This window comes from Coturnix japonica, chromosome 4, assembly GCF_054131305.1.
Source record: "Coturnix japonica strain WE chromosome 4, WE-NBRP24, whole genome shotgun sequence".
Taxonomy (NCBI): Eukaryota; Metazoa; Chordata; class Aves; order Galliformes; family Phasianidae; genus Coturnix; species Coturnix japonica.
Window position 1 is genome coordinate 28443516 of NC_140666.1, and position 10672 is coordinate 28454187.

Below are 10672 nucleotides of genomic sequence, written 5' to 3' on the forward strand. Positions count from 1 at the left end.
TCTCTTATAAAGATTCATTTCTCTGCAAGCTCTTATTGCTTCACTGTTCTTAATCATTTTTTATCTTGAAAAGAGTTGAAGGGTTTTATTTTCTGCTTCTTTCCTGCTGCATATTTGGCAAATGCTACCTTTTGCTTCTGAAGCACTGCATTTAACATCTATCTAAAGAAATATAACCAAGTACTACATGAAAAAGAGCACTAAGTTAATGAGAATGCTTTATCTTCTAATAGTATTACCGTGGAGTTGGATAGATATCACTTTTAATGATAAATTATTTTCAGAGAAGTTTTTATTATCTCCTTTTTCTAGAACTTTCATCTGAATTTAATATATGTATAATTCTTAAAACAACCTGGCTCTTTCAATAATGAAACTTTGCTCTAAGATTGAAATGGTAATATTGTGGACATACGAATTAAGGACACATTCTAACCATACCAATATTAGCATCTATATGCTGATTTACTTAAATATATAAAACTTTAATTACAACACTAGAAAATTTTAAGCAAATAAGTCATAGCAAAAGCATTTGCTTTCATTATTAGGTTTTCAAAAATCTTCTTCTGATTCTAATTTTAGAATTTTAACAAGTATGTATTTCACAAACCATACTAAAAATTCAAAATATGTACAGTAAAACCTAAAATTGGTCAAAGCAAGAAAAAAGGCAGTTGACTTGACATCTCATTTCTAAGTCCCTGTAAGCAATTTCCTTTCAGTGCCTGATAACTGATCCATGTTTCTTTTTAGACTACAGTAGAGGAGTTATGAAAATCACAGAGGCTAGAAATATAACAGCAAATACTGTTTATCTTATCAATGATCTATAACCTTACCTATTTGTAAGGTTGTTCAACTGCCATGTAAAGAAATTTAACTTTTAATACTGGTAGTTGATTCTAATTATTTCTCTGATTAACTGAATCACTGTGTTCTGAGAAAGATATCTGGCATTTGATCAGTTTTTGGTCAGGAATACCTTACTCATTACAGAGAAGGGGAAAGGGTAAGACAGAAATAGAAAGGCAACTGCGGTGTCTGGCATTAATTCCACAGAAACAGATTGATCCATAAGGAGGGGATGTAGAGAGACACTCGCAGGTCACACAGACACTGACTGTGAATAAAAAACTGTGATGAAACACATGAGATCATGAGCTAAACAGGGAAAGCTCTGATATGAGATGCATTGACTTCAGAAAAGAGAAAATGACTTGGCGAGAAACAGGAAGCAGACAGAAATGATTCTTTCTGAGAAAGGAATCACAGTCACATTATCCTTGTTTGTAGGAACAAGGTCCAGCCTTTCCTCATTGACTTCTTCACCCTCAGCATCAGTTCCCCATGAGAATCAGTGCTTGTGATCATGAGGAAGGATAATATTGGCGGGAAGACATTAGAAATGAGAGGTGTCTAAGATAGGATGGTGAGGATAGAGAACCAATGAGGAATGGCCAGTCTGGCTCTGGAATGAGAAATCTGAAGAAACAAACAGTACAAAATGTATTTGGAGATATAAAATATATAATACTTAAAATAAGAAAGAGTCTTACTGAATAATACTTAAAATAAGAAAGAGTCTTACTGAATAATACTTGAAATAAGAAAGAGTCCTACTGCAGTTGGCCATTTGAAAAGCACTAGCAAATAAGGGAAAAAATAAAAGGCAGACTGTGCTCTGTGCTGGAAGGTTCAAGACACATAAGCTAACTGCAGAGTAGGAGTAGGAAAAGACTGCAGTGACAGGCAAGGATAGAGTGCAGGGCAGAAGAGCATGTTGTACCTGGTCAAAGTGTGCATCTGAGCTCAGTGGTTTTGAAACAGCTAACAGGAGAACAAAAACTATCAGAAAAAAATAAGTAGAACAACTATATTTATATATTCTTTTTTAAGGCAAGTTTCAGTAATACACAATAAATTGGGAGCTGAAAATAAGAGAGAGGATGAAAAAAAAATAAAAAATTAGAGTCCTACCCGCCTGCTTCCTGTGTCTGATTTTCTTTCAAATAATGTATTTGTACAAAGGCCATCTGCAGGTTCAGTGGCAAATTCCAGCATCTCCTACCTTTAAGACAATTTTCTGGCAGTTATTTGCAGTAAGCATTACAGTGTTTTTAGATGAGAAGTATTTTAAACAAATGCATTTCTTTGATAATAATATTATCCAGAATTGACTGTTTTGTGTTGAAATCTAGAGGAAGACATAATCTATCTGCTGTAGAGATTGTAATTCAAAACATCAGTCCTATAAACAGCTCCTGTGGGACTTTTCTACTATAAAGGCTAGGTCTATGATCTTCTACAATTGTTAAAGAACATAAGATATATAGTCAGAGATCAACTTTCTAACAGTCATACACCAAGCTAAGCCTCTAATAGAGCCAATTCAAGAAGCAACCTGCAGTAACTCCAGAAACATTTGGGCCAGCATAGTTCCTCGGGGAACCATAGAGATTTCTGGATGCCCAAAAGAAGAATTGCCACTGACAGTAGCTGGAAGTGCTTCAACTGAGTTATTCTGAAACAGCCCATCTGTAATCAGCCACAGTAAGGCAGACCAATATCAACATGATAAAATGCCACTAGAACTAGGACTGGCTGACTCCATTAACTCTGCTAACTGGATAAGTTTCCTCGTGCCTGAGAAACAGTAGCTTCTTGAAGGGAGGAAAATAAGTTTAACCAATGACATTTTCTAATCTACTACAACATTTTTCTTAGTAGTATTTGCTAAAATGAAGAAAACTACTACCACCCAAGCCCATCATGCAATCTCTGGTCAGAAAAACAATCAGTTTGTGATCCTCCTCACCAGCTGAAATTAATCTAACTTCTGGAAAGACCTGATCTCAGGTAGATCTATAAGCCTTGAATCATGCTGCAGCTTAGGCATCTCCAGCAATAGTCTATAATTTTAAGCCCACACAATGTTCTTTTTTCTTGTAAATCCAAAAAAAGAGCTTATTGTAAGCTTAGGCTGTAATAATCTTTTCAGCAATAGATGAGAAAATGAGCAAGCAGGTGCATATGCAAGTACCTAAAGCTCTTTTAAAGCGAGTTTAAAAAAAACACAAACAACAACTAGGATTAATTTAGGAGAAATGAGTCACAGCAGGTGCCTGCATGTGCATGCAGCTGTGAGAACCTGTATACACGTGTGTGTGTGCATCTATGGGTGTGTGATTGCAGTTTCTTGGGATCAGCTACAAAAAAGCATGTGTATCTGTTGCACTGATACAGATTTCAAGTCATTCATTGATTTCTGGTTAATTATACATTGTTAATAAATCCATAAACTGCTTTGGTCCTAATATATCTGGAGCTATGTTAATGGTGCAGTTTTCCCCTGTGACAGTCAAATGTCTTTAATCAGACTTAAAATTTATTCTAGAAGTCTTTTTAATACACAGTTTACATTATAACATTTTCTTTTTTTCTTTTTCTTATTGTAAGTGAAATGGGATGCTACAGCTGCAACAGGTAGCAGGTAAAGATCGCAACATCAAAGAAAAAGCAACAGTTAAGTCAATTTATTTGTGGTGAGGTTCAGGACAAGAAAAACAACATAAGAATATGCCAAAAGTATTTTTGCATTTCTTACAATTAAATGCAAAACATGGGTTTCCATTATAATATGAAAAATGTTTTGATATGTAGTTACTGAAAGGATAATACAAAAATATTTTGAAAAGGAACAGAGAAACATTAATGGCAATGTAAGCACTATTTATTCACTGAAGTAAGAAAAATGGGCAGTTAGGTAGAGACTGTGCATGGTGCTACACTTACATGTTCCATGTAGCCAAGTTCATAATTGGTATCTAAGTTCAGAAAATCCTTGAGCTGTCTTTAAAGTTAATGCTGCAATTTAGTTTCCAGAAATTCTCCATTTTTAACCTCTTCCTGAGCAATCCAATTGCATTTCAGCTTTTCTTACTTATAGATGATCTGAGTTATTCTGAACCTGAAAAGCTCTTCAATATTCTTACTAATCGGAAGTCTAAGAGTGTCTAACTTTTCACTAAAAAGACACTTCCTGAAGACATTTTTCATAAAGAAACTAATACATGATTAGCAGAAACAACAACAACAACAACAAACCCCATAAAGAAAAAACAACAACAACAAAAACCACTTATTTTTCTATATTTCAGATTGTTAGTTGTATCTTATATTGAAGACTCTTTTTGAAAGATCCAGGACTGATTTATTTTTAACCAACAGACACACATGCCAGAGAAGGGAAATTTGTAGTAGTCAAGTTCTGTATTAGCTATTGATGTCATTTGGAAAATGACTGGTTTCTATCACAAAGCCACTGATCTGTCATGATACCACTAGTTCTTACAATGGCAGACAATTTCTGGATTCTTTTTACTTGGCAGATGTTTAGAACTGAAGCAGAGGTGGTACACACTGAATGGAGATTATTTTTTTGAAGTTCTATGGGACAGCACCCAGAAGCCTTCAAAAAAAAAACATCATCACAATTTTGAGGAAATAAGAAAGCTTACAAAGAATTAGTATTAGGTATTAATATTATTAGTCGCAACTTAAATACAAAAGGTACAAAAAAATATTACCTCTATGTTTCTGCTTATGATTAAACTAAATAGAGTTACTAGGGCAACCAGTGTGTCTGTCTGCCATTTGCAGCCAGCACAGTTTGAACTCATACCAGCTAACTTAGCTGTTCAACAAATTATTAGGGAAGGCTTGATGTTGTTTTTGCCCATCCTCAAGAATGAAAAGCTTGTGATGCCTATTCTACTGAAATAAATTGTTGATTTAGTGGTTTTGAATAGAAATGATGAGTAGTTTGAAGATCTTTTTGTACTCACACTAATGAGTAGGTTGTTCAGATTAAAGTATTTTCTGAGCAGATGCTTAAGAAAGTCAATAGGAGGGCAGCCTTTTAAGATTTCTTTTGGCTTTGAGACCAATTCCTAATTATGTCCCTGACTTGAGGCATTTTGGCTTATATTCATTAAAGTTCTGAAGTGCTGAGTAAAGTCAAAACCTAAAGCTTTCATAATCTGCACAAGACAGAATGGGAAATAAACATGGAAATGCACCAAAATTAGCAGACGGCAGAAATCTGTGCCATAATTCCCCCTCCCCTAGGTTTACTTGGAGTTGCTTTTCTCTTATCTCTTTCCTGAGATTTTACTGAGAGGGAGGCATTCAGCTCCTTCATTCCAGTTGTTGCAAGTGCTTAAAACATATTGCTTTCAAGTAGAAAAAGTAGAGAACTTTGTAAGCAGATGAAATTTTATAGAATATGAAGCAACAAAACAAATAAATCGAACAAACAAATTCATCCATCTGTAAAGTCAGTACAAATGTCCATTTCCTAACATCTGCTAAATAAGTCAAACAGCATGTATCAGGTTGACAAGTGTCAATTTGTCCTCCAATTTATAGGAGGGAGGGGAAGTTCTTTGATATATGTGTGCCTGGCATGGGATTAAGAAACAACCGTTCAAATGTTGGTCCAACTAGTTTATTACAAGTCCTAGCTGTTTAGGGAGATCAGGAAGGGAAGATGGGCAATAGGAAAGATAGGAAGTATAAGCAAGGAGTCTCTGTAGAAAGCAAAAGAGATCACCACCGTGGGCCCAGTGAGGTGCGTAGTAAGTCCATTGACCTCAAGAACTCATCTGATCACTGCAAGGGATGGGAAAAAGCCAGGAAGCTCCACAGCAAGCAGGCCTTGGGGGGTTCTTCCAAAGAGATTTTCCCCTCAGGGAATTCTCCGTCAAAGGTGTCTTTGGGAGTTTGTCTCCAAAATCTCTAGTTTAGTGAGGGCCTTTTTATCCCCCATTTCTGTATTTTTTTTTTCCTTCTTCTTCTTTTCTCTCAGTTAGTGTGACATACCTTGGTCAACAGATAAGCCAGCAGGGAATTGTGCCTCTGTTGCCATGCACAAGCATTATCACCTTTTGCAGTGGTTAGCTCCTTCAAGCCATCACCCCCGAAAAATACTGCTTGTCCCAATTCTGCTTATCTTTACAATCATAAGCAGAGGTACTGTGGCATGGAGACACCCACCATTCACCCCCCTAGATAATCAGCAGTTGTCAGAGTCTTATCACCAGAAAGGCCTCACAAAGCAAGCTTTGAGACAAAAAAGAAAAACAGTTCTGACTTTCACAAGTCTTTGATAGAGCTATTAGACTATTAGACTAGAGAAAATGTATATTATGCTACATTGCATCATGTTCCTAAAATACTGTCTTTTAGTTTTCTACTGAGTGAAGAATTTTCATTTTGTATATAATCATGATCTTTTAGAATGGTATCTTAGAGTCAATATCGATCCTTAAGGTAAAGCAAAGTAAAAGTATACTTCATCAATTGGAAGGTCTCAAACTGAGAGAATTATTAGCATACTGAATGCTGTTGCTGATTTTATTGTCATTGTACTACTACAGCTTAAAATCATAACATGTATTTTCAGTTAATACTGCAATGGGGAAGCAGAAGATATTTTCAGATGTGCCATGGCAAAGCTTCTTTGTTCCTGTCTTGTTCTGTCTTCCTACAGGAGAGAAGAAATTGCATGTTGATTATTTTAATCAGTACTTGCTCAGCTACTTTCAAATTATCTGTTTTCTTCTACAAGAAAAAAAGACTTGTTTATTATGATGTTTTTAAAATGCATATTTATAGCTAGGAGGACATGATCTGGAGGCAAATTACAAAATATTATCAGTACACAATCTATCAAATTCTTAGAACATTCATCTTGCTTCAACTCATGTCCCCTTTCTGCTGGCTTTCAATTAATCATCTAAAGAGTTTCTTATGACCAGTAGCAGGAAGACTGTGGGAAAAGAGTCTGAAATTCTTAGCTATGATAGCATAGAAGTTGCAGTCTGTTCTCTCACTGTTGGGTTTTGTGTTTATCGGTGTATTCCTGCAGTTTTTTCATTCCCCTCCATATGTCTGTTTTGGTCAACGATTCTTGTTCTGTTCATCTTTAGATAATTAACTTTTGAGGAAAGCCAGAATTCTTCTTCCCCTTCTGTAGCATATAATCTATAAGCTATTGCTGAGACCACTGAAAAGTACCTTAGAAGAATTATTGTCTGATTAGTTATACATACTGCTTTACAAAATCTAATAAATAATATATAATTTATTAAATGCAATTTCCTGTAGAAAAATAAAAGCAACATTTAAGGGCTTGTAAAAAAAAAAAAGTATTTATCTAATATTTTTATTAAATATTTTTATGCATACCCAGTCTTGGTCATTATAACACAATATTATAACTCAGTAGGTTAGCAAAATATTTTTTCTTACCTCTCAGTAGCCACATTTTTTTATGTTCAGGTATGTGTCTCTATGAAGTGTCAAAATCTCAGCTTGCTACACACAGCCTGATGATAATTTCTACAGCTTCAGACATGTCAAATGTGGAGAGAAAAAAAAGGAGAAAATAGTTTGAAAATGTCAGCTCAGTTACAGGTGTAGAACTACAGGAAGACTTTGTAAGGATGCAAGCTTTTTAAACCTTCACCCTGAATTATGAAAGCTATGACAGTACCTTGGGAAAAACTACTTTTACTTTGGGTTATCCATATGTACACATTATAGTGTCAGAAGGACATTTCTTTTCCAGGGTTGACATTATTAGGTTCAAACAGATTCCATCTCAAGGAACATTACTGGGGACACATCTAACAGATTATGCTTTAGTAATACATTGTAGAGTCTTGGAACAGAGAAAAAGCACTGTGATGTGAATGCTAATTTTTACTAATAAAATGAATTTTTTATACATTTAAGTAATAATAAGTAAGATCACTCTCAGGGCCGTAGATCAGCTCTTTGTGATTATGACAGGGAGCCCCTGAAAGCAGGTAGGTCAGGGAGGAGGACAGTGAGGTGGCTCCCATTTGCTTTAGGTAGATCTATTCCTACATCATGGTACATCATTTTGGAACTTCATGCCAAGAGTGGCTAGAAGGCACTGAGCCACAGGATCTACCATAGCCATTTTGTCTAGCTTATCCTTAACATTTGCAGGTCAAGCGAATGTTGCTTTAGTTAGCATTATCTCCTATGGTTTTCTGTATGGATCATCTCAGGATGATTAGCAGACATATGTCCTATTTAAAAAGTTAGAGTAGAGAAAACACTAGCCTTAAAAATACTAGGTTTTCCTAGTAGTGTACTTCTCTGTTTTCCACTTTGATTGCAAGACTTTATCTATATGACAATTTACAGATAGAGTATTTAAGCTTACAGTATTTTTTTCTTTTTTTCTTTTTTTCTTTCTTGCCTCTTTCCATCTTCAACTTCAGTGTCCTATCAAAACACTATTATTTCCTGCTCACTCTAACTATTATGCATGATATTAATACAGTTTGCTTAATAAATGTATACATGATTCCCTAAACAAATCATCAGAGCGCCCAGCTTTGGAAATATTCATTACTGCTCAGCAGTAAAGTCTTCTGAGCATTTTCTGCCTCCGATTACATACAACTCCTTGAATAAAATCACAGCCAAACTCCAGCTGTCAGGCAGAAGTAAAATGTGACAGAGAAGGTCACCACTCTAGAGAAAATCTTCTGTGTGGTGATCAGACAGACATAATAAGGGAATAACTAATTATGACAGATAATGTAGCCTTTGCAGGTACATCATCAGTGAAAGATCCCCATGTTAAAGTCTACACCTTTATTATAAAATCCAAGTGTGGTCTCTGCATTATATTTTCTAATTGCAACAGGTACTGGTGGGGGTGACGCAAAAATCTGTCATTTTTAAAATTGAAGGGGCAAACTATGAGCTTTCATAATGAAATTACTCTTGAAATTGTGGGATGAAATGTAAGAACATAACTTTTATAATATTATGAAAGCATGCAGAGAACTGTGCAATTTGAAGACAGAAAATTGTGACATTTTAAGTAAAACTGACAGTAATAAAAAGTAATAGAATTTTCTTCACAGACATTAACAATTAACATACTGAGAGAACAGCTTAGTCCAAATAATTTATCTGCTTTCAAACACATTTTCTTTCTACCATAGAAAAACACTTTCTTTAATATTTGTGACTTTATTTAATTTCATTGGCATTTTTTCAAACAGTGTAGAATACTGCCTTCAGGTGATACAGGAAGGCCTTATTCTGAGACATTTTCAAACTACTATTTAGTTTTTCCAAAACACTGCTAATCAGGTTAGCTCTTGCTTTAATCAATTAGTTCTTACCTTCCTGGGAATTGGAATAAAAATTCCTTCAATGTGGAATATGATTTTTAATCAAAGCAACCTGTAAAACATAAAAATAAAATAAAATAAAAATCATAACTTTTATGAGCTGAGGCATTTAATTAAAACCTGCTTAGCTACTCAGAACAATCCATAAAATTAACCTTTTTAAACAGAGCATAGAAGGACACAGTGAAATTTCTAACTAAGCTCAATGCAAAGTGCTTTGAGGAGTCAATTTTTCCTTCTGTTTCTGCCTTCTATCCTTAGTTTAAGATTCTCAACATTTTAAATATGATATGAAAATGAATAATTGAATTATACAATACTCTGAGTTTGGGGGGACCCACAGGGATCATGGAGTTCAACAGGACCACACAAAATTCAAACCTCCTGTCTAAAATGTTGTCCGAATGCTTCCTGAGTTCCAGCATCTTGGGTCTCTGACCACTGCCCTGTGGAGACTACTCTATGCCCACTACCCTCTGGTGAATAGCACTGTCATTACAAGAATGACAGGTTTAGCAAGATATTCAAAAGCAAGATAAAGCTTCCTCTATAAAGCTTTGAGTTGTTCCTGTCAGTGCATATTAATTGTGCTTGAAAAACACTTAGAAAATTCAGATCCTAGTATTAAGCATGGATGTGCCTGATTTCTGCATTTTAAAGAGCCTCAGAAAGCTATCCTGCCTTTCTAATCAGCTAAATTGAGGAACTGATGCTTCTGGTTGATGAGAAGCTATAGAATCATAGAATTGCTTAGGTTGGAAAAGACCTTCAAGATCATTGAGTCCAACCACAACCTAGCTGTAGCAAACCTCTGCTAAATCATGTCCCTGAGCACCACATCCAAACAGTTTTTAAACACATTCAGGGACAGTGAGTCAACTGCCTCTCTGGGGAGCCTATTCCAGTGCTAAACAACCCTTCCTGTAAAGAAGTTTTTCCTGATATCCAACCTAAACTTACCCTGGCACAACTTGAGGCGATTTCTTGAGTTCTTGAGGCCATTTTCATCTAAAGGCATGAAATGGGCTCTAACTTCTTCTGTCAAACAGTACATGAAAAATTTACTTGTCCCCTCAAAAAAAAAACCAACAACAACAAAAAATCAACAAAAAATAAATACGAAAATAACCACAGAAAAATTATAGCTTTATAGCTTCAATTAAGTCTTCCAAAATATGGCATGAAAAAAAGAACCTACAAACTATATACCTATATATTATATATATAGGTATATATATGGTATATAATCTATAATATTATAAATAGGTATATAATATAAATTATATAAATATATATTATATATATTGTATATTAAATATATATATATAGGTGTGTGTATATATATATAGGTATATATATAGGTATGTGTATATATATGTGTGTGTATATACATATATATAGGTGTATATATATGTTTAATATAGGTG

The 10672-nt window shown here is 34.8% G+C and overlaps 1 long non-coding RNA gene across 1 annotated transcript; it reads right to left on the bottom strand.

Annotated features, from left to right (window-relative positions):
- Positions 1-3522: 3522 nt before the first annotated feature.
- Positions 3523-10348, bottom strand: LOC107313000 (uncharacterized). Its single transcript, XR_014945741.1, has 4 exons — positions 10206-10348; positions 9237-9297; positions 7315-7410; positions 3523-6547 (listed from the first exon to the last, which is right to left on the bottom strand). It is a non-coding gene; the product is annotated as an uncharacterized LOC107313000 (long non-coding RNA).
- Positions 10349-10672: the final 324 nt, after the last annotated feature.